A 25,925-nucleotide genomic window follows, 5' to 3' on the forward strand; every position below is an offset into this window, starting at 1 on the left:
TTTTTATTGACTACTTTTCAAACAATTTTAGTAGTGGTATGAGAGTTGCGATCTGAAAGTCTTATTTGCAGTACACTGGTCACCCAACACTGCAGTGATGAGATAAAGGGGTCATTTTCTGCCCTCCTTTCAGAGGCTCAGAAAGGTCAACAGCCAGACTGAAAGTTGAGGTGGTGTGATTGGAAAATCACAAATATTGTATGCTTGAATTTCTACAATAGTTTCTCGTGCACGTGCCCAAGCAAGGATCTCTGCTGCAAGCACAAAGACAGAGGGTGACCCCTGAAACATATCTAGGAACAGCAGATGGGGAGGTTTCTGTGAATTTGCCCTTTGTTGATAGCAAGCTGATTTCAAGTAAAATCTTGAAAATGAAGTTCAGCAAATCCCAGTTTGCATCCTCCCTTTTATCACCAGCTGGAAGGAATCTTGCAGAACATACAGCAACAGTTCTAAACAATATAACCTTTGGCCTTAACATAATTTATCTTCATTTAGCCAACTGTAATAAATATTCTTTAGCTGAAAAATCAGAGCTAGTAACATTGTGAAATTAATAATTAATTTTACCATTTAGAGCCAGCGCAGAGCTCCATGTGAAGGAGGCGGCATTCAGTCCATGGCAATGAATCTGTCATACTGACCCCCAGACCCAAATTCCTGACATGCATGTGAAACTCTGCATTACAAATACTACATTTAAACTTAAAAAGTTAAACTGTCACTGTTGGCCCTTATCAAATCTATATTCAGTAAGGTTAATGAGCATCAGGATATTTAAAATCCAGCGATTAATCCCAACTATTAACCCTACTACTTAATTTCCTGTTTCCATCATTCAAAGCAGTCTTCACAATGGCCATTTATCCTGGGTATTTTGTACTGTTCTACTTTATCTAGCTGGAAACCCTCCTACATAAACCACTCACAACATAATACCACTGCACTGATGTTAGGAAATTTCAAAGAATGAATGCACATTAAAATACTGTACTGCATGTCTGGGCCACTTGGGAGTGTTTCATGGAGACTTAAACTAAATACAAACTCTGAGTTATTGAATGCAGGGGAGAGCTAGGAGTCAGAGGGGGAAGTGAAGAGGGGGAATGGAGCACACACACAAACCCTCATTCAAACTCTTACTCAAACCCTCACTCAACTGGTACTTAAACCCCCACTCACAATCATATCCGCAAAGAAACCCTCAAACAAACTTTCACTCAAACTCACTGGTTACAGTTGCCAACCCGAAAATGGCTCATTAATCCTGACTCTCTGTTCCCTGTTAGTTATCCAAATCTCTATCCATGGTAATATATTAGGTGTATAAGATTATGAGGGATTTGAACAGGGTAAATAGGAAGCAGCTGTTACCATTGGTTGAGGGGTCAATCACAAGGGGGCAGAGTTTTAGGTTGAGGGGCAGGAGATTCCAAGGGGATTTGGGAAAACATTTTTTCACCCAGAGGGTGGTGAGAATGTGGAATGCACTGCCTGGAAAGGTAGTGGAAGCTGGAAACCTCACAACCTTTAAAGAGCACTTGAAACATGATCACATTCAAAGGACCTGGAACAAGTGCTGGTGAGTGGGAATAGTGCGGGATTAGGTGTAGTTATTGTTGGTGCAGACTCGATGGGCCGAAGAGCTTTCTCTGCGCTGTACGACTCTATGACTCTATTACCCCAACATCATGAGCTCTTATTTTATCTAGTAACCTTTTTTGTGGCACATTATCGGATGTCTTTCAGAAATCGAAGTACATAACACCTACTACTTCCTCTTTATCTACTCTTTCATAACAATTTGCTTACTCTGCCTGACTGAATCAAACTTCTCGAAACGTGCTGCTATGGCTTCCTGATTAACAAATTCCAGTATTTTCCTTTAAACATTAGGCTAACTGACCTATTGTTTCCTATTTTATGTCTGCCTCCTTTCTTGAGTAGAAATCTACTGATGCAACCCCCACTGAAGTCTCGTGGTGTGGACCATCCGGTTCCCTGTGATCTCCACAGAATACAAATTTCCCCGGTAATATGATGGGGGGAGCCCTTATTGTATAAAAACCCCTACCTGGGTGCAGGTCAAGGAGGGAGAGGTATTGTGTACTTTGAATAAATCAATATTGCTGCATCCAACCATTCCATGTGTAATCACTCTGTGCGGATTCCACACTGGCGACGAGGGTTAAGTGGAGCTGCTATCAGCGCCGAGTGTTACATACCTGGACCACTTCTTTTAGGCCTCGGGAGGCCCCCAATTCACAGCAGAGATGTCCCACATTGGGACATTAGATCCGTATAATACAGGTAACAATGATTGGGGACAATACAGTATGAACGTATGCAGTATTTGTTTTGGCCCAATGCAATTACTGGGGATGAATAGCAAGTGTTAATACTACTCCCAGTTTGTGATGGACCAACCTACAACATCATAAAAAGTTTGACCAACCTGGATGTGCCAGATATGTGGTCATTTGCACCCTTAGTGGCCCTTGTGGGAGACCATTTCAACCCAAACCCCCGCTAATCATTTGGCGGTTCAGGTTTCATACCACCACCCAGGCCCAGGGTGAATTGACTAATGACTTCTTGGCATGACTGTGCAAGCTGGCTGAGACCTGTGAGTTTGGCGTCACACTAAATGAGACCCTGAGACACCATTTGGCCTGTGGAATCTGGAACGTGGTGACACAATGAAAACATTTAGCTGAAACTCAACTGGATCTGCAGCGGCCAGTCGAGATAGCCATCTCCTAGGGCAGCATGGTGGCGTAGTGGGGAGCACTCACGGCACCAAGGTCCCAGGTTTGATCCCGGCCCTGGGTCACTATTCGTGTGGAGTTTCCACATTCTCCCCGTGTTTGCCCTGACAACCCAAAGATGTGCAAGGTAGATGAATTGGCCACGCTAAATTGCCCCTTAATAGAAAAAATGAATTGGATACTGAAAATTTTAAAAAAAGGAGATAGCCATCTTCTGCGAAAGCACCGAGCAGGGAGTCCAGGAGCTCCAGGGCATGGCAGTCCTGAATCTAGGTCACTGGTCTGACTGCCTTTCGATTTTTCCATGACCCGAAGAAACAGACCCCTGCTGGTGAGACCATTACCGCAGGGACATAGGCTGTTGCCACAGAGGCCCGGAAAGCCACCGTGCACCCTCCCCCGACCTAGAGGACCCAAATGTCGGGTGCAGGCTTGCAACAGTCGGCCATAGAGACCAAAGTGATAGATGGCCCTGTGAGGGCCCAACCCCCGGCTTTTTGGACGGGAGCAACCGCCCGCCCACTTGGCCGGGCTTACTGTGTCGTCGACGAAGACACATCCTACTAGCAGCTGCACTGTGTGACGACACCAAGGGCAACTCCGATCCATGTTGCCCTACAGGTGAATGGGCACCCCATCCAAATGGAGCTCGATACTGGAGCGATGGTCTCCATGGTCAGCCGCCTCACATTCGATAAAGTCCAGTCATGTGGGACACCGCTGCCTGGCTTGCTACATATACCGGGAGCCTATAGCGATTGCAGTAGCCCTGGTTAAGTGCAGACAATAACCCTCAAGTCTACCACTGGATAGTGGTACACGGAAGTTGGACGAGTTTGCAGGGCCGTGACTGGCTGCAGCACCTCCACCTGGATTGGCAGCGTGTTTGCCTTCTGTACCCGCATGGAACCGAAGGGGTCTTGGCGAGATTCCCCACTGTTTTTCAGGAGGGCCTGGGCATCATACAGGGGTAGTGGCCTGGATTAGAGTTGACCCACTGGCGAAGCTGCACTTCTTCCACGCCTGACTGGTCCCATACACTCTAAGGCCTAAGGTGGACACCGAATTAGATCGATTGGAACATTTTGGCATTATCTGAGCTGTTCAATTCTCTGACTGGTCAGCCCTGGTAATACCCGTGATGATGCCTGATGGCTCTATATGCCTCTGCAGTGGTTATAAGATGATGGTGTACTGTGACCCTCGCACTGAGGATTCAAATGCAAAACTCAGTGGTAGTCGAACCTTCACAAAGCTGGACATCATAGAATTTACATTGCAGAAGGAGGCCATTCGGCCCATCAAGTCTGCACCAGCTCTTGGAAAGAGCACCCTACCCAAGGTCAACATCTACACCCTATCCCCATAACCCAGTAACCCCACCCAACACTAAGGGCAATTTTGGACACTAAGGGCAATTTATCATGGTCAATCCACCTAACCTGCACATCTTTGGACTGTGGGAGGAAACCGGAGCACCCAGAGGAAACCCACGCACACACGGGGAGGATGTGCAGACTCCCACAGACAGTGACCCAAGCCGGAATCGAACCTGGGACCGTGGAGCTATGAAGCAATTGTGCTATCCACAATGCTACTGTGCTGCCCTCTCACTCCATGGCCATGCATTACCATACATGAGCCATGCATTCCTCCAGTTTTTTTTGGACCCCGGCTTGCGATGTTTCATGACGATAAATAGGCACTGCAGGCTATACGAACATACCCGGTTGCCTTTCGGGGTCTCCTTGGCGTGTGCTATATTCCAACGAGTGATGGAAAACATCCTGTGGAGATTGCCCTGAGTGACGGTATACCTGGATGGTCCTGATTCTGGGTTCCTCCAACCAGGAGCATTTATAGAACTTGGCTGAAGTCCTGAGGCGTTTCGAAGGAGCAGGCATCTACCTCTGCCAGAGAAAATGCGTTTTCAACGTGGATGTGGTCACGTTTTTGGTTGCCGCGTGGACCGCCATGGCCTATGCCCCATTCATTGAGGACAAAATGAAGGCCACCTGACTGGTCCCTGTCCCGGGAGTACTGACGGAACTCTGTTCTTTCCTGGGCCTCGTGAACTATTACGGGAAGTTCATCCCGAACCTGGCTACCGTGTTAGTACCCCCTCCACCAACTGTTAAAAAAGGGCCAACCAACTAACCATGGCGGCCATGGAGTGAGAGGTCGCACATTTGGTGGTTCCCATTCAAGGTGGAATTTTTTGGTCCTTCTCCACCCGAATGGTGTGGTATTTGAGGGCAAAAGGTGTATGAGTGCCCGGGAAGGTAATACCCCTTTGGTGATGCTGGTGTATGGATCAGCGGATGAGAAGTGCCATGAGAAAGAGAGAGCAGCTGGAGCAGGAAAGCTTTTGTGGTGTCCCACAGGTAAAGATGGCAGATGGAAAGAGGGCATCGCTGCCTGCCCACTAGTCGACAGGGCAGCTGGTGAAGTTTTTGAATAACAAATTCCAGCAGCAGAGAAGGGAGGGTTTGGAGGATTTGGCCATGGTGGTGGAGCTGCTCAGGGTGGCAATTGAGCGAGTGGAGCAGGGCTTGGCGATCCAGAAGGTGGAGGAGTCGCTTGGGGAGCAAGAGCATGGCCTCACTGGAGATGGAACTGGGGATGGTATTGAATAGCCAGAAGAGGCTAAGGGAGAAATTGGAGGACCTGGAAAACTGCCCCAGGAGGCAGAATTTGAGTATTGTTGGGATGCCTGAGGGTATTGAGGGAGCGGAGACCGCCAAGTATGTGATGAACATATTGGAGAGATTGATGTGAGTATGGGGTGCTGAGCATAGGGTTTCACCACACGCGGATGATTTATTATATATCTCGGGCCCGGTGGGATTATGGAGATGTTGGGGGAACTTGGCTTTATAGGGGTAAAAACGGAGTATGGTAAAGAGCAATGTGTTTCCGATCAATGCCAGAGGGTAAGAGAGGAGGTTAGAAAAGTTGCCGTTCAGGGTGGTGAGGACGCGCTTTAGGTATTTAGGAGTCCAGGTGGCGCGGAGCTGGGCCCAGTTACATAGATTGAATTTAGCTTGTTTGGTGGAGGGAATGAAGGCGGATTTTAAGAGGCGAGATATGGTGCCGCTGTTGCGGCAGGTGGAGGCGGTGAAAATGATGGTGCTGCCCAGGTTTCTATGTTCCAGTACCTCCCTATCTTTGTCCCCAAGTGCTGTTTAGAGGCTGGTTTAGCACAGGGCTAAATCACTGGCTTTTAAAGCAGACCAAGGCAGGCCAGCAGCACGGTTCAATTCCCGTACCAGCCTCCCCGAACAGGTGCCGGAATGTGGCGACTAGGGGCTTTTCGCTGTAACTTCATTTGGAGCCTACTTGTGACAATAAGAGATTTTAATTTCATTTTAGGAAGGTTAATGGGATAATGCTGGGGTTTGTGTGGGTGAGGAAGGCTCCGCCAGTGAGGCAGGTGTTCCTGGAAAGGGGATGAGGTGGAGGGGGTGTGGTGACGTTGTCACATTTTATAAATTGCTATTGGGTGGCGAATACTGCAAAGGTGAGGAAATAGGCTGTGGAGAAGAGGTCGGTCTGGGGGGGTGGGGGGGGCGGGTGGAGACGGCATTGTGTAGGGGAACTGGTTTGAGGGCTCTCATGTTGGCACCTCTTCCATTCTCGCTAGCCAGGTACTCTGCTAGCCCAGTGGTGTTGGCTTTAAGGACGTGGGCAGCATGGTAGCACAAGTGGCTAGCATTGTGGTTTCACAGCGCCAGGGTCTCAGGTTCGATTCCCTGCTGGGTCAATGTCTGTGAGGAGTCTACGTTCTCCCTGTGTCTGTGTGGGTTTCCTCCAGGTGCTCTGGTTTCCTCCCACAGTCCAAAGACGTGCAGGTTAGGTGGATTGGCCATGATAAATTGCCCTTAGTGCCCAAAACGGTGAGGACGGGTTATTGGGTTACGGGAAAAGGGTGAAAGTGAGGGCTTAAGTGGGTCGGTTACAGGGATAGGGGGGAAGTGACGGTTTAAATGGGTCGGTGCAGACTCGAGGGGCCGAATGGCCTCCTACTGCACTGTACGTTCTATGTGGGAGCAGTGCATGACACATTTTGGGCTGGAGGGCATGTCATTGTGGGTGCCGATATGCGACAACCATAGGTTTGTGCCAGCGGGGCTGGACGTGAGGTTTTGGGGATGGCAGCAGGTGGGAATTGAGTATTTTAGGGACTTATATAGAGGGGGAAATGTGCAGGGCTGGAGGAGTTGGAGGGATTGTATAAGTTGCCCAAAGGGAATGGCTTTAGGTACCTGCAAGTGAGGGATTTTGTGAGGAGAGAAGTACCATCCTTCCCGGGACTGCCATCTCCAGTGTTTCAGGATAAGCGGTTGTCGGAGGACGAATTAGGGGAGGGGAAGGTGTCGGATTTATACAAGGAATTGATAGCGAGAGAGGGCACTCCGGTAGAGGAGATTAAGCGCAAGTGGGAGGAGGAGCTTTGAGGGGAGGTGCGGGCCGGGATGTGGGTAGAGTCCTTGTGGAGGGTGAACACGTTTTCGATGTGTATGAGGTTAAGCCTCATCCAGTTTAAAGTGGTGCATAGGGCCCACATGACGGTGGGATTCATGTCGCATTACATTCATCCCCCACCATCTGGCCTGCAAAATCCTACCAACCGTCCTGACTTGATACAATTCACACCTCTTTAACCTGGGGTTACCCCATCTCTGGATTTGTAAAGATTTAATCACCTGCTAGTGCTCGTATTCCAAGCATTGTCTGGCATCTTTGAATCTGTCTATATATATGTTTCTGGAACATACCTCTTCATTCACCTGAGGAAGGAGCAGCACTCCGAAAGCTAGTGACATCAAAACAAACCTGTTGGACTTTAACCTGGTGTTGTAAGGCTCCTGACAGTGGTGCGTCTCGGGGTCAGTGGGCAGAATAGGGCAGCACGGTGAGGCATGTACCACCGACAAGTTGGCCAGGGCACACCGGCCCCCGGTCCTCCAGAGGATGCCTGCCAGGGGCATTAAAGGCCACAGGACGTGGCAGGCTGCCTCCAACTCTGATGTGCATCCTGGGAACGCACCTAGATGTAGCGGCAGAGCATGGAGGGCTAATCTGAGGCGTTGCAGAACATGTCTCAGTGTTAGGTTGGCATTCCCGAGGTGCTCCAGACCATGTCCCAGTCACAGGTGGACCTTGCTGAGGCGCTGCAGAGCATGTCCCAGTCACAGGGGAATGTGTCCTAGATGCAGGTGGATTTGACGAGGTGGGAATTGCCTGGCGCTGTGGGGCATGTTCCAGACGCAGGCGGACATCAGTGAGGCACTGCAGATTGTGGCACGGTAACAGGGGGGCATCGCTGAGGGCATCGACATCATGGTGTAGACAATGGGGATCTTCCAGGGCTGGCAGAGCCAGATGATGCAAGGGCCTCTGGAGCTCAATCCAGTTGCCCTTCTGTCCAATGGTGATGGCTAGGACGACCCGGAGGTGCCCCACAAAGAACAAAGAACAAAGAAATGTACAGCACAGGAACAGGCCCTTCGGCCCTCCAAGCCCGTGCCGACCATACTGCCCGACTAAACTACAATCTTCTACACTTCCTGGGTCCGTATCCTTCTATTCCCATCCTATTCATATATTTGTCAAGATGCCCCTTAAATGTCCCTATCGTCCCTGCTTCCACTACCTCCTCCGGTAGCGAGTTCCAGGCACCCACTACCCTCTGCGTAAAAAACTTGCCTCGTACATCTACTCTAAACCTTGCCCCTCTCACCTTAAACCTATGCCCCCTAGTAATTGACCCCTCTACCCTGGGGAAAAGCCTCTGACTACCCACTCTGTCTATGCCCCTCATAATTTTGTATACCTCTATCAGGTCGCCCCTCAACCTCCTTCGTTCCAGTGAGAACAAACCGAGTTTATTCAATCGCTCCTCATAGCTTATGCCCTCCATACCAGACAACATTCTGGTAAATCTCTTCTGCACCCTCTCTAAAGCCTCCACATCCTTCTGGTAGTGTGGCGACCAGAATTGAACACTATACTCCAAGTGTGGCCTAACTAAGGTTCTATACAGCTGCAACATGACTTGCCAATTCTTATACTCAATGCCCCGGCCAATGAAGGCAAGCATGCCGTATGCCTTCTTGACTACCTTCTCCACCTGTGTTGCCCCTTTCAATGACCTGTGGACCTGTACTCCTAGATCTCTTTGACTTTCAATACTCTTGAGGGTTCTACCATTCACTGTATATTCCCTACCTGCATTAGCCCTTCCAAAATGCATTACCTCACATTTGTCCGGATTAAACTCCATCTGCCATCTCTCCGCCCAAGTCACCAGACAATCTAAATCCTGCTGTATCCTCAGACAGTCCTCATCGCTATCCGCAATTCCACCAACCTTTGTGTCGTCTGCAAACTTACTAATCAGACCAGTTACATTTTCCTCCAAATCATTTATATATACTACAAACAGCAAAGGTCCCAACACTGATCCCTGTGGAACACCACTGGTCACAGCCCTCCAATTAGAAAAGCATCCCTCCATTGCTACCCTCTGCCTTCTATGGCCTAGCCAGTTCTGTATCCACCTTGCCAGTTCACCCCTGATCCCGTGTGACTTCACCTTTTGTACTAGTCTACCATGAGGGACCTTGTCAAAGGCCTTACTGAAGTCCATATAGACAACATCTACTGCCCTACCTGCATCAATCATCTTAGTGACCTCCTCGAAAAACTCTATCAAGTTAGTGAGACACGACCTCCCCTTCACAAAACCGTGCTGCCTCTCACTAATACGTCCATTTGCTTCCAAATGGGAGTAGATCCTGTCTCGAAGAATTCTCTCCAGTAATTTCCCTACCACTGAAGTAAGGCTCACCGGCCTGTAGTTCCCGGGATTATCCTTGCTACCCTTCTTAAACAGAGGAACAACATTGGCTATTCTCCAGTCCTCCGGGGCATCCCCTGAAGACAGCGAGGATCCAAAGATTTCTGTCAAGGCCTCAGCAATTTCCTCTCCAGCCTCCTTCAGTATTCTGGGGTAGATCCCTGGGGACTTATCTACCTTAATATTTTTTAAGACACCCAACACCTCGTCTTTTTGGATCACAATGTGACCCAGGCTATCTACACCCCCTTCTCCAGACTCAACATCTACCAATTCCTTCTCTTTGGTGAATACTGATGCAAAGTATTCATTTAGTACCTCGCCCATTTCCTCTGGCTCCGCACATAGATTCCCTTGCCTATCCTTCAGTGGGCCAACCCTTTCCCTGGCTACCCTCTTGCTTTTTATGTACGTGTAAAAAGCCTTGGGATTTTCCTTAACCCTATTTGCCAATGACTTTTCATGACCCCTTCTAGTCCTCCTGACTCCTTTCTTAAGTTCCTTCCTACTTTCCTTATATGCCACACAGGCTTCGTCTGTTCCCAGCCTTTTAGCCCTGACAAATGCCTCCTTTTTCTTTTTGACGAGGCCTACAATATCACTCGTCATCCAAGGTTCCCGAAAATTGCCGTATTTATCTTTCTTCCTCACAGGAACATGCCTGTCCTGTATTCCTTTCAACTGACACTTGAAAGCCTCCCACATGTCAGATGTTGATTTGCCCTCAAACATCCGCCGCCAATCTATGTTCTTCAGTTCTCGCCTAATATTGTTATAATTAGCCTTCCCCCAATTTAGCACATTCATCCTCGGACCACGGACCTACGGAGAGACAACAGTGGTCACCAGCTTTCCCGAGTCCCACCTCCTGACAATGGGGCGTAATGGGGTCAGCAGGTGGAACAGGGTGGCAAGACAAGGCATATGCCACCACCAAATCGACCGGGGCCCTCAGGCCCCAGTCCCTCCAGAGGACACCCGCCAGGAGCATCAAAGGCCACAGTAAGCAGCAGGCTGCCTCCACCTCTGATGCACATCCTGGGGACACACCGAGACACAGTGGCAGAGCACGAAAGACTAAGAAAATTGAGGATCACTGAGTGGGCACTGGGTTTGAGTACCCTGTCAGCAGACAGACAGGAGTCAGAATATGGCATAGATTGAAGAACTCCAGAGTTCAGCTCACAGCAGGTAATCATCACCCTCCTGCCTCGTGTATTGACCCACTTAAAGTGCGGATACAAGCCCATCACCTGGAGTCATGTAACACAGACCCGGGGAGAGTGGTGCAGGGTGATTTGGGGGGCAGGGAATGGTGGGAGTGGGAAGGGAGATGGTAGGGAGAGATGGTTTGAGTGGGGGAATGGGTGAGATGACGGATGAAGCTACATCCTATGAGAAGCGGGCAAGTATAATGGCCTCCCTGGCCCTCCGGGCATGTCAGACCCTTGACTGTCCTCCTCTATGTGGAGCCAATCGAAAAGGATATGGCACAGGTGCTGCACAACCCTTGTTGAGTCAGAGCCTCCTGTGACACAAGTTGTCCGACATCTCTTCAAATGACCAGCGACACCTGTACACCTTAAATTGTTGCTAGACTCGCCCTCTGGGTCCCTTCCTGGCTTGATGGGTGGCCAGGTTCTCAGGGTGTGGACCCCTGCACGCGAGCTGCCACCTTGAGATTCAGTTGACCCTGCTGTCTCCAGCTTCTGGCCTCCTGGACTGCCACTGCTACTGCCAGGGCAGCTGCTGCGGCTCCATAAAGCATCCATACTGTGATATCTGTAAGGAATTGGAGGGGGTGAGGGACAAGCAATCGGTTATAGATTCAATCCGGGACCCTCAAATCCCCCAAGCCTCCCCACCCTTATGCTTCCTGTCTTCTCTCAGGGTGCCATTCAATGGTCCAGTTGTGCTGGCTGGACCCGCCCTGCACATGCACCCCCAGCTACAGCAGGGGTCTTTATGCACCGGACCCCAGACCCTGCCGGGAACATTACTTGGACCTCGCAAAGGTCCCGTCCCCGATCCACACACGCACACTCTGGTCGTGGGGATGCCCCCAGTGCTGAAGCCTTTCTCTTGGGGGTTTGATTGTTGGCTGCTGTCCCTGTGGTGTTGATGCCTCCAGTGTTCAGGCAAAGTGTCTAGGCCTCATAGTCTGATTGGGATGCTAGGGAGTAATACTCACCTGTGACATGACACGTCTACCCATGGAATCCACTTGGGAATATTTTATTTATTAATGGCCAACAATATCATAAAAGAAAACAACTTAACAGTCCACATATCACATTAACCATAAACGGACAAGGAACGCACCATATACACAGGCACCTGTTCACCACTAAATAGCAGTACCAACACAAAGCCACACAATGTAATTACACAAAGAAAACAAATACCATTTACCATGAAGCAATCAACGGTACAAAGAAGTTATCAGTGTCCGAATCAACCCGCCGCTCTCTCCCCCTTCTGCAGTTCCAACTAGCAGACTAACCGGAGAGTCACACTGATGCAGAGCATGGTGGAATAGCAAGGAAGCACCCCTTTCCAGCCTCCCACTGCAGACAAAAGGGACTGCAACAGACAAACACACAGCCTCCATACATTAAATAATAAACAGGCAATAAAGTTAGCAGCATCCGAATCAACCAGTCACTCTCTTACCCTCTCATAGCTCCCAGCATTAGACTTGCATCAGTGGAACGTCATCTGGGGATAATGCAACAATTCACTGGAAGCCGCACTGACGTCCAGCATGGTGGAAGAATGAGAAAGCACCCCTTTCGGGATGTCTACTACAGGCAAAAGCGGCACCCCTTCCGGGACGTCTGCCACAGGCAAAAGGGGCTGGAGCAGACAAACACACAGCCTCCAGGCTTCAAACAGGAAACAGTCAACAGTACCAGAATCACCCCCACCCCCACAGCTCCAGCAGTAGACCAGCATTAATGGAGGGTTGCTCAGGGATTAGCAAAACGCAACACCAGAAAAGTCACACCGACACTGGAGATTCACTAGGTTAATCCCAGAGCTGAAGGGGTTGGATTACGAGGAGAGGTTGAGTAGACTGGGACTGTACGCGTTGGAATTTAGAAGGATGAGGGGGGAATCTTATAGAAACATATAAGATTATGAAGGGAATAGATAGGATAGATGCGGGCAGGTTGTTTCCACTGGCGGGTGAAAGCAGAACTAGGGGGCATAGCCTCAAAATAAGGGGAAGTAGATTTAGGACTGAGTTTAGGAGGAACTTCTTCACCCAAAGGGTTGTAAATCTATGGAATTCCTTGCCCAGTGAAGCAGTAGAGGCTCTTTCATTAAATGTTTTTAAGATAAAGATAGATAGTTTTTTGAAGAATAAAGGGATTAAGGGTTATGATGTTCGGGCCGGAAAATGGAGCTGAGTCCACAAAAGATCAGCCATGATCTCATTGAATGGTGGAGCAGGCTCGAGGGGCCAGATGGCCTACTCCTGCTCCTAGTTCTTATGTTCTTATGACACAGAGCTTGGGGAAAGAGCGAAAGAGCAACCCCTCCCCCTCTCCAGCACTGGCTCCGGACTCCAGGTCACAGCAGCAAAAGAGATTTCAGCAAGCAAGCCAACAGCCTCCAGGCATTGAACAGTAAACAGCAACAGTGCAGTAGCCATTATGCGGCTTCTGAACACTAAACATGAACAAGCAACAGTACAAAAAGGCACCTGCAATTTGCATGGCCTCCAAACCTGAAACAGTAAACAGTCACTAGCACAATAAAGACACCCACAGTCTTCAAAAGAATTCCTTTACAGCCAACAAGTTGCTCAGATGATGTGGGCTTCCACCCTTCCCCTCCTGTAGTATCAGTGTCTGGTCACCAACTCCACCTCGTCCTTGGTCCAGGCTACAGAAGTAAAAGAGGTGGAAGCAACCAACATATGGCTTCCAGACATGAAACATTGAACAGTCAGCAGTACAATAAAAGAACCAGCAAGCTGCAAAGCAGTTCTTCAGACCTTCAGCAAGCTGCTCAGTTGAATCAGCCACCATCCTTCCCCTTCATCAGCACAGCTATTTAGCTACATGTCATCCTCCCCCCTTCCTCCTTTTCGACAATAGAAGCAAAAGAGGAGGTTGCAAGCAGACACACAGATTCCAAGTAGCAGCAACATCAGTCAGGCACTAATCTCTCTCTCCTCCCGCAGCAGATTCTCAAGACAGGAACAATCATTACCTGAAAGTCACTCTAACACAGAGCATAGCAGAAGAGTGAGAGAGCACCCCTTTCCTTCCTCAGACTGGTAGTAGGCCAGCCAATCTCCCCATTGCCTGGCTCCAGGTCACAGAAGCAGCAGAGGCAGCAGTGAACAGACACACAACCTCCAGGTAGCTGCAAGAAGCATGTGAGTCACTGCTCCTTTCTCTCCCACTGTGGCAGTTCCCAGTCGCAGACTCTCAAGGCAAGAACAATCATTACCTGACAACCACACTCACATAAAGCACAGGAGAGTGAGAGAGAACCTCTTCCTCTCCTTCAGATTGGTGGTAGGCCTACTTACAGCCTCCCATTGCCTGAATGCATGCCACAGAAGCAGAGGAGGCAGCAACAAACACAAATCTAGGCTTGCAGGCACTGTGCAGTCAAAGCTGGAGCAGTCAACAGACACACCTTGCACAGCCACTTCGGAATATTTTGTTTATTAAATTGTCAACAATAACAAAGATTTGAAAATCAACTATGTAGTATTCCATATATCACACTCACCATTAATAATAATCTTTATTATTGTCACAAGTAGGCTTATATTAACACTGCAATGAAGTTATTGTGAAAATCCCCTAGTTGCCACATTCCAGTGCCTGTTTGGGTACATGGAGGGAGAATATAGAATTTCCAATTCACCTAACAAGCACGTCTTTCGGGAATTGTGGAAGAAAACCGGAGTGCCTGGAGGAAACCCACGCTGACGCGGTGAGAACGTGCAGACTCTGCACAGACAATGACCCAAGCCGGGAATTGAACCTGGGACCCTGGTGCTGTGAAGCAACAATGCTGATCACTGTGCTACCATGCCGCCCACAACAAGGAAACCTTTCCATTCCATATTGGTACCAGTACAAAGCTATAGCAGCTCATTTTCACAAAAAAATATCGCCCCTCACAGATTCCTCAACAGAAACAGAAAATAAGTTTGAGAACTTTGTCATAGAAATAATCTGCCTATCAATGTTACTTGTTCCACTTAACGGGCAGCACAGTAGCATTGTACGGGCAGCACGGTAGCATCGTGGATAGCACAATTGCTTCACAGCTCCAGGGTCCCAGGTTCGATTCCGGCTTGGGTCACTGTCTGTGCGGAGTCTGCACATCCTCCCCGTGTGTTCGTGGGTTTCCTCCGAGTGCTCCGGTTTCCTCCCACAGTCCAAAGATATGCAGGTTAGGTGGATTGGCCATGATAAATTGCCCTTAGTGTCCAAAATTGCCCTTAGTGTTGGGTGGGGTTACTGGGTTATGGGGATAGGGTGGAGTTGTGGACCTTGGGTAGGGTGCTCTTTCCAAGAGCCGGTGCAGACTCGATGGGCCGAATGACCTCCTTCTGCACTGTAAATTCTATGACATCTATGTATCAGTGCCATTCTTCATCCAGGAGCCTCAGCTGGGCAGGACCTTCCACGTGGCCCAATCTCTCCGGAACCAAATCCTGGCATCCACATATTCCACTGGTGCTCAAGGTGCAGTTGAATTCCTGACTTCCAGCATGTTTGACCACGGGAGTGACGTGCCAGTTACATGCAGCATTCACCACCCCAGCAACAAGAAATTCAGCAATCTGCGAAAGCATTTCTTCAACGGTGTCATCTGGACAATTTGGATCAATGTCGCGTACAAGGTCCCGCAGCGTCTTCTTGCCTCAAACCGGATAGCCTGCAGGACTCATACGTCCCCCTGAGCCCGGTGTCCCAGGACCCAGGTATCTTAGAAAAAATTGTCCTTCTTTTCAGCTACAGAAAAGGAAGGAACCAGCAACAGCAGCCTCCAGGCATTTGCAGCCACAAGCAGGAGCAAACACAACCTGCAGCTGCGAAGTCCTCACGTTACTAACATTGCCAATTCTCTATTAACTATAGCCTTCAGCTGTGCGGCCAAAGGCCGCCATGGTCAGTGGGAGTTAAAGTGACTTCTCATAGAATTTACAGTGCAGAAGGAGGCCATTCGGCCCATCGAGTCTGCACCGGCTCTTGGAGAGAGCACCCTACCCAAGGTCAACACCGCCACCCTATCCCCATAACCCAGTAACCCCACCCAACACTAAGGGTAATTTTGGACACTAAGGGCAATTTATCATGGCCAATCCACCTAACCTGCACATCTTTGGACTGTGGGAGGAAACCCACGCACACACGGGGAGGATGTGCAGACTCCGCACAGACAGTGACCCAAGCCGGAATCGAACCTGGGACCCTGGAGCTGTGAAGCAATTGTGCTATCCACAAGGCTACCGTGCTGCCCTTAAAGACTTAAGACTTGCACCATATTACCACGGAAGGGGCTCTGCCCTGGGGGCATTCAGTGGGACGGACAGTCAGCAGCTAAAGGTGCCCCTGTTATGGGTCTAAATGATTCTGTTGGGCAGCATGTCAGACCTGCGAGCGCTGAGCCCCTCACCCCCCAGCCTAGGGGTGAACCCACACCGATGGATACTGACCCCCATGACAGAGCACGTTTCCCCCTGGGGTCTCCCCGTCCCGAGCACAAGGGCGCAGCCCTGGTGCCTCTAGTCTGATTGCCCAATTTCCAACATGGTTACTCGCCTCCTCCGATCCTCTCAGCAGCCATTGTGCTAGCTTCACATTTTTAAATATGTGTGCCAAAGGGCACCAGCGAGACCACTCACTGGGAGCTGGTTAGATAATGAGAGGCTGTTCGATAGGGAGTCCTTGCCGTTAATGGGATGGAGATTGGCCTGATTTGGTGATTTGGTTTCTCGCCATGTCACGGGATCCGGATCTCATCAACGGAGCGGGCCGGTTCGATCGGAAACCGATTGCCGCCCAGCGTAGTTTCTGATTTCGGATGCCCCTGTGATCTACCCGGCTCGCTCAGATTCACGCCCAGTGTGACACAGCTGTCAGATCGCGCCCTCTGTTTTATCCATGTTAATTGAGTGATAAATATTGGCCTTGGAAAGCTCCGCTGTTCTTCAGATAGTGCCATGGGATCTTTTAGGTCAAGCTGGTAGAGCAGATGGGGCCTCAGTTTAACATCTCACCTGAAGATGGGATCTATGACAGAGCAGCATTCCCTCATTACAGCACTGAGGCGTCAGTCTGGGTCTTATTATCAAGTCTCTGGAGTGGAACTTGAACCCAGAAACTCCCAGCAATGCTAGAATTAAAAGGGAAAAGCCATTTCCTCTGGTTGGAGAGTCCCTGACAATTTTAATCAAGTTAAAATTATGGCTGAGGAGTGAGGTTCCTCATCCCTGATTCTTATGTATCTTTTCTGCACTCTCTTCAATGCCTTCTGGATTCAATACTCCAGCTGAGATCGAAATAATGTCTTATACAAGTTCAACATAGTCTCCTTGCTCTTGGACTCCATGTCCTTATTAATAAAGTCTAGGATACTGTAGGCTTTATTAACTGCCCTCTCAACCTGTCCAGCCATCCTCATTGACTTATCCACATGCACATCCTGGACTCTGCTCCTGCACCCCCTTCATAGTTGCACCCTTTATTTTATATTGTCTCGCCATGTCCTTCAATCAAAATGAACTACTTTCCATTTCCCCCACATTGAACTTCATCTGCCACCTGTCTGTTCATTCCACCAACTTCTCTATGTCCTTTTGAAGACATTCTCACTATTCACAATGCTTCCAAGTTTTGTACCATCTGCAAATTTTGAAATTGTGCCCTGTACACCAATGTCTAGATCATTAATTCATATCTTGAAAAATAAGGATCCCAACACTGACCACTTGGGAACTCTACTACAAACCTTCCTCCAACCTGAAACCATTATTTGACCACTATTCTTGTTTCCTGTTATTCAGCCAATATCATATCCAAAATACAGAGTAGATAGGAAGAAACTATTCCCGTTCATGAAGGGTTAGTGCTGGCTATGTTCTGGCCCGGTCCCAAGTTGATAGGTTTCTGAGCTTCTTCCTTTCACACCATGTCAGAGATACTCTGTAGATTTAGATCTATGTCCGCTCATGGCCATATTTGGGGTGTCAGATTATCCGGGATGAAGACAAATGTCCTTGCCTTTGCCTCGTTGATAATCTGGAGGCGAATTATGCTTGGGTTGGAGGTCGTCCACTTCGCCTCGTGCCTCGGCTTGGCTGGGCGACCTCATGTTATTTCTGCATTTGGATAAGGTCAGGTTTACCACCTGTGGGTCGCTGGAGAAGTTCTACCTTAAATGGCAACCATTTCCTGTTTAAGGAGTTAGTCACTGTCAGCTGTTGGGCATTGGGGGATTAGGTTAGTTTTTGTGTTAAAGGTAATCAGGTGTTGTGTATGCTTTTGCTTTTTTGTTCTTTTCTCTTCTATTGTGCATTTCTCTTTGATTGTTTCGGGTTGTTTTGATTAATATGAAAAAGTTCTAATAAAAATACTTTTTAAAATGAAGCAATTGAGGACAAGCGTGCACAGTTGTACTATAATTTGCAAAAAAAGCAAAAACAATATGAGGAAAGCATTTTCATGCAGCGAGTGATTAAGTCTAGGATACACTGTCTGAGAATGTGGTGGAGGCAGGTTCAATTGAGGCATTGTAAGGCTCCTTCCTGTTGATTCCCTTATCTCCCCTTTCTTTATTTTTACCATTATCATGTTGATCCATGAATGCTTAATGGACATGTATCTTTAAGTCAAGCAGCAGAGAGAATGAGGAATTCAAGAAGTTGCAACATAGTATTTGGTGATAGTGTTCAAAAAGGAGAACTCAGACTTTGTGGCACCTGAGACTTGGATTGGTCGGTTGGCTGATGGCCGTGAATTGGCCAAAAAGCTGTATTCTGCGCAGTAACTGGTGGTGATTGGATCCTGCCTGAGTGGGATGATTTCCAAAGACCGAGGGAAAGCAGAGTTGAATCCTAGACACTCAGGGGAAACTACCTGCTCTCTCTCTCTCTCTCATGTTTTTTCCAGAAAAGCTGCTGTATTTCTGAAACTGCAGAGACCTGAATGAATCTACAGTGAAATCCATTACAGACTGGAATCAGAAATCTGAAACCCTAAAGTGAAGGAAGGTGTGCTAGAAACAACCATCTGAAACAAAGGCTCTTATCTTTTTATTTTACTTATTCTTTTACACCCCTCTCCCCTTGGTGTTTGTCTGTCTTGTGTGTGTATAGAGGGTGGGACGAGTTTAAATTGGGGGGTTAGGAATGACATAATAGTTAACCTATTATATTTGCTGCATATTTAATTGTAGTTATGGTTGTTAATAAACTTAATTGTGTTTAAAGTTACAAACCTGGTGACTGTTGTTATTGGGCAGTCAAGGGCCAAAGACTTTGGGTGGTTCTCTTAAGAATCTTTCAATTGTGTTGTGACTACCGCTCAATTGGGGCTGGAACTGACCGCGCACTAGCCCAGCGGGTCGTTACAGGGAATTAGAATATTATTTGCCGCGGAAGAATGTGCAGGGAGAAGACAGGAGAATGGCAACAAGTGAATTGTTCAGAAAGCTTGTGCAGCCAAAATGGGCTGAATGTCCTGTACATAACAATTCTGTGATATTTGAAGCAGAAGGAGAAAGGGAACAATAGAGACAGACAGAATATGGGATTCATTTTGATTCCTGGAGCAGAGAGTTGGCATAGACAAGGTTGATCAGACAGCTTCTTTCTGAGCTATATGTGCCTGTGTTTCTCAAGTTCCCTGACAGATGTATTTTGATATTACCACTTTTATGCAATGAGTTAATGTAGGTCTTAAAAGATGCTGATGAATTTCATCTGAATTCAGCAGGTTGTGTCGATAAAACCAGTTACTTTAATTCCTGTTGATTTTTTTGGGGTGCATCTCATTTGACTTTAAGTTAAAATGTGTCCTGAAGCAATTTGTCCCGGCTTAACGTATTCTAAGACTAATGCTAGTTATCACATAATTGCTATCTTTTCATTTATCTTTCCATTTCCAGATGCATTTCTCTGCCATGTAACTTGCTGATTTTTAAGATTGGTTACCTGTCTATAGTCAATTTTTATCTCTACCAGCCTGAGGAGTTTTGTCCCTTTCTCATTGGTTTTCAATCATTTAAATGTATCAACACAATTTCTTTCAAAAACCTTACAGTAACACATTAAAGGTGTTTGTTCAATCACATTATTCCTGAATACCTTCAAGAAAGATTATTCTTCCCAGTGTAGGTATTCCAAATAATAAGTGGCCTTGAACAAAGATAGGATATAGGAATGGTTCTGTAGCATATTGAAAATTGCATCGTGCATTTTATCCACTTAAGGCATCATACATAAGTTTAGAAGGAGAATAAATCCTTGTTTTAACAGCATGTGCAGTATTTCTGAATTTTAATTTTCTTCCCCAAAACGTCACAGCTCCTGAGGTCAGGTAAAGAAGGGCTGAAGGCAGGGCTGTCCCCATCACTGATCTTGCAGTGCTATCTAGAAACCAGAAACAAACTGTGGAGGTGAATCTCGCAAGAATGTCCCAGGCTGGCATCCAGCTCAGGAAAACCATGGATATCCTGAAAGCTCATGGGTGGAATTCTCCGTTCCACTGCACCCGTTTTCTGGTGCGGGGCGCCCCCGCCCGCAGCTGGATCCTCCATCCCAGCAGCAGGTTAATGGGGTTTCCCATTGTGGGCACCCCCATGCTATTGGGAAACCGCAGGCTTGAATGCGCTGCCGATGAAACGGAGAATCCCGCCGATGGAGAATCTAGCCCCATATGTATTTGGACTGGTCCTCCTTTAAAAGCATCCAATCCAATTTGTTTTTTGGGGGATGCCTACCAGCAAACCCCTCAACATCCAACTAATGATTTGCCCTCTCCCGTGGTGAAGTTCAAGGTACAGCTGCATTGGCAAGAACACCCCCTGAAGACATAAAATATATTTTTTGAAACCCGAGTAATCTGGTGTAATCAGGAACAGATGGGCTATTCTGGAATTAGTTAAACAATACTGACTGATGAATGGATTTCAGTGCTACTCGGTTTACCCCTGTGCTATATTCCTCTTTGTGATTGAATGTCACCAAGAGATTGGTACTTACTGTAGGCTTATAGACAGTGTGATCTTGCAAGTATACTGAGATGTCCCTTTTCCTTTATCTGTAGTGACAATGTCAGACCAGTCCTTGTCTTGTAGAGGTCAGAATGTTGGAGTCTTGGAAATCTTTCTTCCAATAACCGATCCACAGATGTTGTAGAAATAGGTAGAGCAGATGAAGAGGCAGTAAACTACTTAGATTATGAGGATCTGTTTGTAGTCTCTCAATCTGTGGCCATGTTCAGGATTTGATAGATGTAAGTCTTCCAGTCTGTGCAAATCTATCTCTGACTGCTTCTTTCCACATGCGACAACTGGATGACTAGGAATATTGGATTCGAAGTATTGGACAATTTAAGGGTTAAAAGCCTGGGGTAAGAGTGTGTTTGACTGCAGTGGTCATGTTTTAAAAAAAAGAAAATCCTGTTTTGCAGGGCCTTGGTGCTTTTAGCAGCCAGAAGGTGAAATTGACAAAGGCATGTGATTTTCAGTCTGGGCTAAGGGACTGTGGTTTGACTGGGAAAGTCCCTGGGGGGTTACTGTGCTTTGCAGCCTGCAGAGATAATTTGTTTTTCAGTTTGGGGCAATGAGGTCATTGGCGCCAGGAGCCAAGGAATGCAGAGAGACATTTTGAAAAGCATTAGAGAGATATTTTGAAAATCTTCAGAGCGGCAGTTTTTTTAAGAAAACCTTGAAGAGGGGAGTTGAATTTTGATCTGCCTGATACTGAGTCCACAATTCTCCCACAGTGAGGTAGATTAGGTGCTGCATATTTATTTTCTTGTTGTTTAATGGGAAATTGAGTAGTAGTATTTATTCTATATGGTAAGCTATTCTTTTTGGATGTTTAGTTAAAACGTTCAATATTATAGTCATAATAAAGTTGATTAAAAATACCAAAACCCTATTTCTTCATGCAATCACTCTCGGTGCGAATTATTCTTTCCGCAGTCTTATACATAAAGTAAAATATTGGGGTATTGGTCCAGTATTCTAGCCACTGTTGGGGTCTGATCTGGGATGGTAATACACAGAAAACACAAATTGGTGTTGCCTTATTGAAACGGTGCCAGTGATACCATTGATGTGCCATACCCAGGAATATTCCTCTGGAAAATGTGTCCAAGGAGGTCCCGCTGTCTCCTAATCCAGCAGCTTTGCTCAGATGCTGTATTGCATGTTTCTTTTTGGAGGAGAGCATTGTGATTTTCCGAGTTTGGCATTGGAGCGTCAATTTCTGCAGAAAAGATCCCTAACTGTATTTCCTTGAGCCTCCCAATATCTTTTCCGAGTTGTTTCTGAGCCGCTCTTCATCGACAATATTCGCCCTGTTATGTGGAGCCCTGAGCCTTCCAGTGTCCCCGGGGCACCTCCAGCGCGCGAGCCCTGTGACCGGCTCCAACTGTCTCCCGGGTTTGAAATTGGAGCCTGCTCCGTGCTCCCGCTCATCCGCCTCTCTCTCACTCTCCGCTGTGCCGGGGCCGCTCCTCTTTCCTCGGATTCTCCCTCCGGAATAAAGTGAGTAATGGGCCGAAACCCTCCAAAGTTTGATATGTGGCGGCTCCTCTCGTCATCCGGATTAAATTCGGCTTCAAATGTCCCCGAGCCCGTCGACGTGATGTTTTCGTGGGGATATTTATTTTCTTGTCATTCTGGAATGTTCCAAACAGTGATACTTAATAAAACATCATTAGGGAGTTGATAATTGTTTTCGTGAAGTGTCAATTTCATTTGATTTTAAATGAAAAGCTTTAATGGCAGCAACTTTGTAAAATGTTCTTCTTCTTTACAGCATGGTTTTATATTGCTGCCCAGACATTGCACAGAAAACCACACAGTATTTACAGCACCTTGCAGCCATTCGGCCCATCTCCATGCTGGTGTTTATGCTCCTCAGGAACCTGCTCCCCACTGACCCCGTCTTCTTCCCCCCCCCCCCCCCCCCCATATCCTTTGATCCCCTTCACCCCAAGTGCTATATTTAAATGCTTCTTGAAAACAGCTATTTAATGGTTAAAAAAAAGTCCTGTTTTGGGTGCGTTTAGCTCTGTCGAGGCCTCACTTAATTTCCTGCACTGCTGTGCTGAGCTGAGCTCCTCAGTACAGGACGGGATCGGGATGCCATTTTTAAATGCCGCCCCGATCTCTCAACCCCCCCCCCCCCCCCCCCCACTGTTGCCTCAGGAACCCCCGAATTTACTTGTTAGGGGGTTCTCTCAAGCCCCCTCACCCCACCTCATAAGGGCAGAGCACCTCCAGGCCCAATCCCTGGCACAGTCAGCCTGACAGTGCCCCAAGCATCTAGGGGCCCCCGATTGCCTGAGAGACCCTGAGGTGCTGTTACGCCTGTTCCATGTTTGTGAGAACCAGTTTTTTTTTAATTAAAAAAATATACTTTATTCATAAAATTTATCATAAGCATTACAGAGCATTTCGAATTGTCTTGACTGTACATTTCCGTCAGAGCTACACATTGCCTTGACTTTCTTCCATTCAATTTTGATATTATAATACACATATCACTCTTTACATTACAATTCCTTCTTAAATATTTACATTGTCATGTTTGTTTTATACATTGGAGTGTTGGTGGCCCAGACCGAGGGGGGTTTACACTGTTACCCGCCCCTCGGTGTACATTTGCTGGAAAGACCTTACACCGTGGTCTTTCCCCATTGCGCCTTGGCGGCAGCTGCCCCAAGCTTGAGTGCGTCCCTCAGCACGTAGTCCTGGACCTTGGAATATGCCAGTCTGCAACACTGGAAGATCAGCAAGTTTCGGGCAGACCAAAGAGCGTCTTTCACCGAGTTGATGACCTTCCAGCAGCAGTTGATATTTGTCTCGGTGCGTGTACCTGGAAACAGTCCGTAGAGCACAGAGTCCTGTGTCACAGATCTGTTCGGGATAAACCTTCACAAATACCACTGCATCTCTCTCCAGACCTTCTTTGCAAAGACACATTCCACAAGGAGGTGTGTGACCGTCTCATTTCCCCCACAGCCACTCCAAGGGCAGCGTGCATTGGCGCAGAGCCTTCGGGTGTGCATGAAGAATCTGACAGGGAGGGCCCTTCTCACCACCAGCCAAGCTAGGTCTTGGTGCTTGTTTGAAAGTTCTGGTGATGAGGCGTTCTGCCAGATGACTCTGGCAGTCTGCTCAGGGAACCATCCAACGTCCTCCACGGTCTCCTTTTCCCTGAGGGCCTCGAAGACATTACGTGCTGACCACTGCTTCATTGCCTTGTGGTCAAAGGTGTTTTTCTTCAAAAACTTTTCCACGAAGGACAGGTGGTACGGTACGGTCCAACTACTTGGAGCGTTCCGCGGCAATGAGGCCAGGCCCATCCTTCGTAACACCGGGGACACACCTGATAACCAGGGTTTTGCCCGCAATGGAGAGGGAGCGTTGCTCCCACCAGCCCAGTTTCTGCCTTGCCTTTGCTATGCGCTCCTCCCAGGTTTTGGTGCACGCCCCAGCAGCTCCGAACCATATCCCCAGCACCTTCAGGTAATCTGACCTGACAGTGAAGGGGACAAAGGACCGGTCGGCCCAGTTCCCAAAGAACATGGCCTCGTTCTTGCCACAGTTTACCTTGGCTCCCAAGGCCAGTTCAAACTGGTCGCAGGTGGTCAAGAGCCTGCGTACAGACGCAGGATCCGAGCAGAAGACGGCATCGTCGTCCATGTACAGGGAGGCCTTGACTTGCGTGCCTCCACTGCCTGGGATCGTCACTCCTCTTATACTCGGATCCTTCCTGATGGATTCGGCAAAAGGTTCTATGCAGCACACAAAAAGGGCAGAGGAGAGAGGGCAGCCCTGCCTGACTCCGGATTTGATCTGGAACTTTTCTGATTCCCACCCATTGATTGAGACTGCGCTATAGATGTTTGTGTAGAGCAGTTTGATCCAATTGCGAATTCCCTCCCCAAACCCCATTTTGGAGAGCACATCCATCATGTAGGTGTGTGATATTCTGTCAAAAGCCTTCTCCTGGTCAAGGCTGATGAGGCAGGTGGCCACCCTCCTGTCCTGCACGTAGGCGATCGTATCCCTGAGTAGTGCGAGGCTATCAGAGATCTTCCTGCCGGGTACAGCACAGGTCTGGTCAGGGTGGATCACCGACTCCAGAGCAGACCTGACCCGATTGGCGATGACCTTGAGAATCAGTGCTAAACAGTGCCACAGCGAGGTCTCCCAGGTGTGGGCGTTTGCTCTCGGGCCTTGGGAGACTCTGGTGCAGACATATTTAAGTGAGGCTAACTACTCAAATATGCAAATCTGGATCCTACCCAATGAGGGAGGGTGTCCCAAGCATTGCAAATCTCGCGAGAGGTGACCTCATCACCTCTCTCGTCGCGCCCACAATGTTTTGGCCTCAACTACTTTTTGTGGTAACAAATTCCACAGGCTCACCACACTTTGGGTGAAGAAATTTCTCTTCATCTCTATTAAATGGTCCACCCTATATCCTCAGACTGTGAGCCCTAGTTCTGGACACCCCCACCATCGGGAACATACTTCTTGCATTTACCCTGACTAGTCCTGTTAGAATTGTATAGTTTCTCTGAGACCCCCCCCCCCCTCATTCTGCTGAACTCCAGCGAATACAATCCTAACTGATTCAATCTCTCCTCGTATGTCAGTCCTGCCATTCCAGGAATTAGCGCGGTAAACCTTTGCTGCATTATAGAGCAAGAATATCCTTCCTCAGATAAGAAGCCCAAAACGCACACAATATTCCACGTGTGGTTTCACCAAGGCCCTGGATAATTGCAGCAAGACATCACTGCTCCTGCACTCAAATCCTCTTGCTATGACGACCAACATATAATTTGCCTTCTTTACTGCCTCCTGCGTCTGTTTGCTTACTTTTAGGGATTGGTGTATAAGGGCACCTAGGCCTTATTGCACATTCCCCTCTCCTCATTTATGGCCATTCAGATAATAATCTGTCTTCCCGTTTTTGCTACCAAAGTGGATAATCTCACATTTATCCAAATTATACTGTGTCTGCCATTCATTTGCCCACTCACTCAACTTGTCCAAATCGCACTGAA

The 25,925-nt window shown here is 47.9% G+C and overlaps 1 long non-coding RNA gene across 1 annotated transcript in view; it reads right to left on the minus strand.

The window, feature by feature from the left end:
- LOC140392395 (uncharacterized) overlaps nt 1-21,032 on the minus strand; it is a 94,353-nt gene extending 73,321 nt beyond the window's left edge. The window contains exon 1 of the long non-coding RNA XR_011935328.1: nt 20,873-21,032. This is a non-coding gene — a long non-coding RNA (uncharacterized lncRNA). The remainder of the gene's footprint in view (nt 1-20,872) is intronic.
- Nucleotides 21,033-25,925: the final 4,893 nt, after the last annotated feature.

This window comes from Scyliorhinus torazame, chromosome 16 (assembly GCF_047496885.1).
Source record: "Scyliorhinus torazame isolate Kashiwa2021f chromosome 16, sScyTor2.1, whole genome shotgun sequence".
Lineage (NCBI taxonomy): Eukaryota > Metazoa > Chordata > Chondrichthyes > Carcharhiniformes > Scyliorhinidae > Scyliorhinus > Scyliorhinus torazame.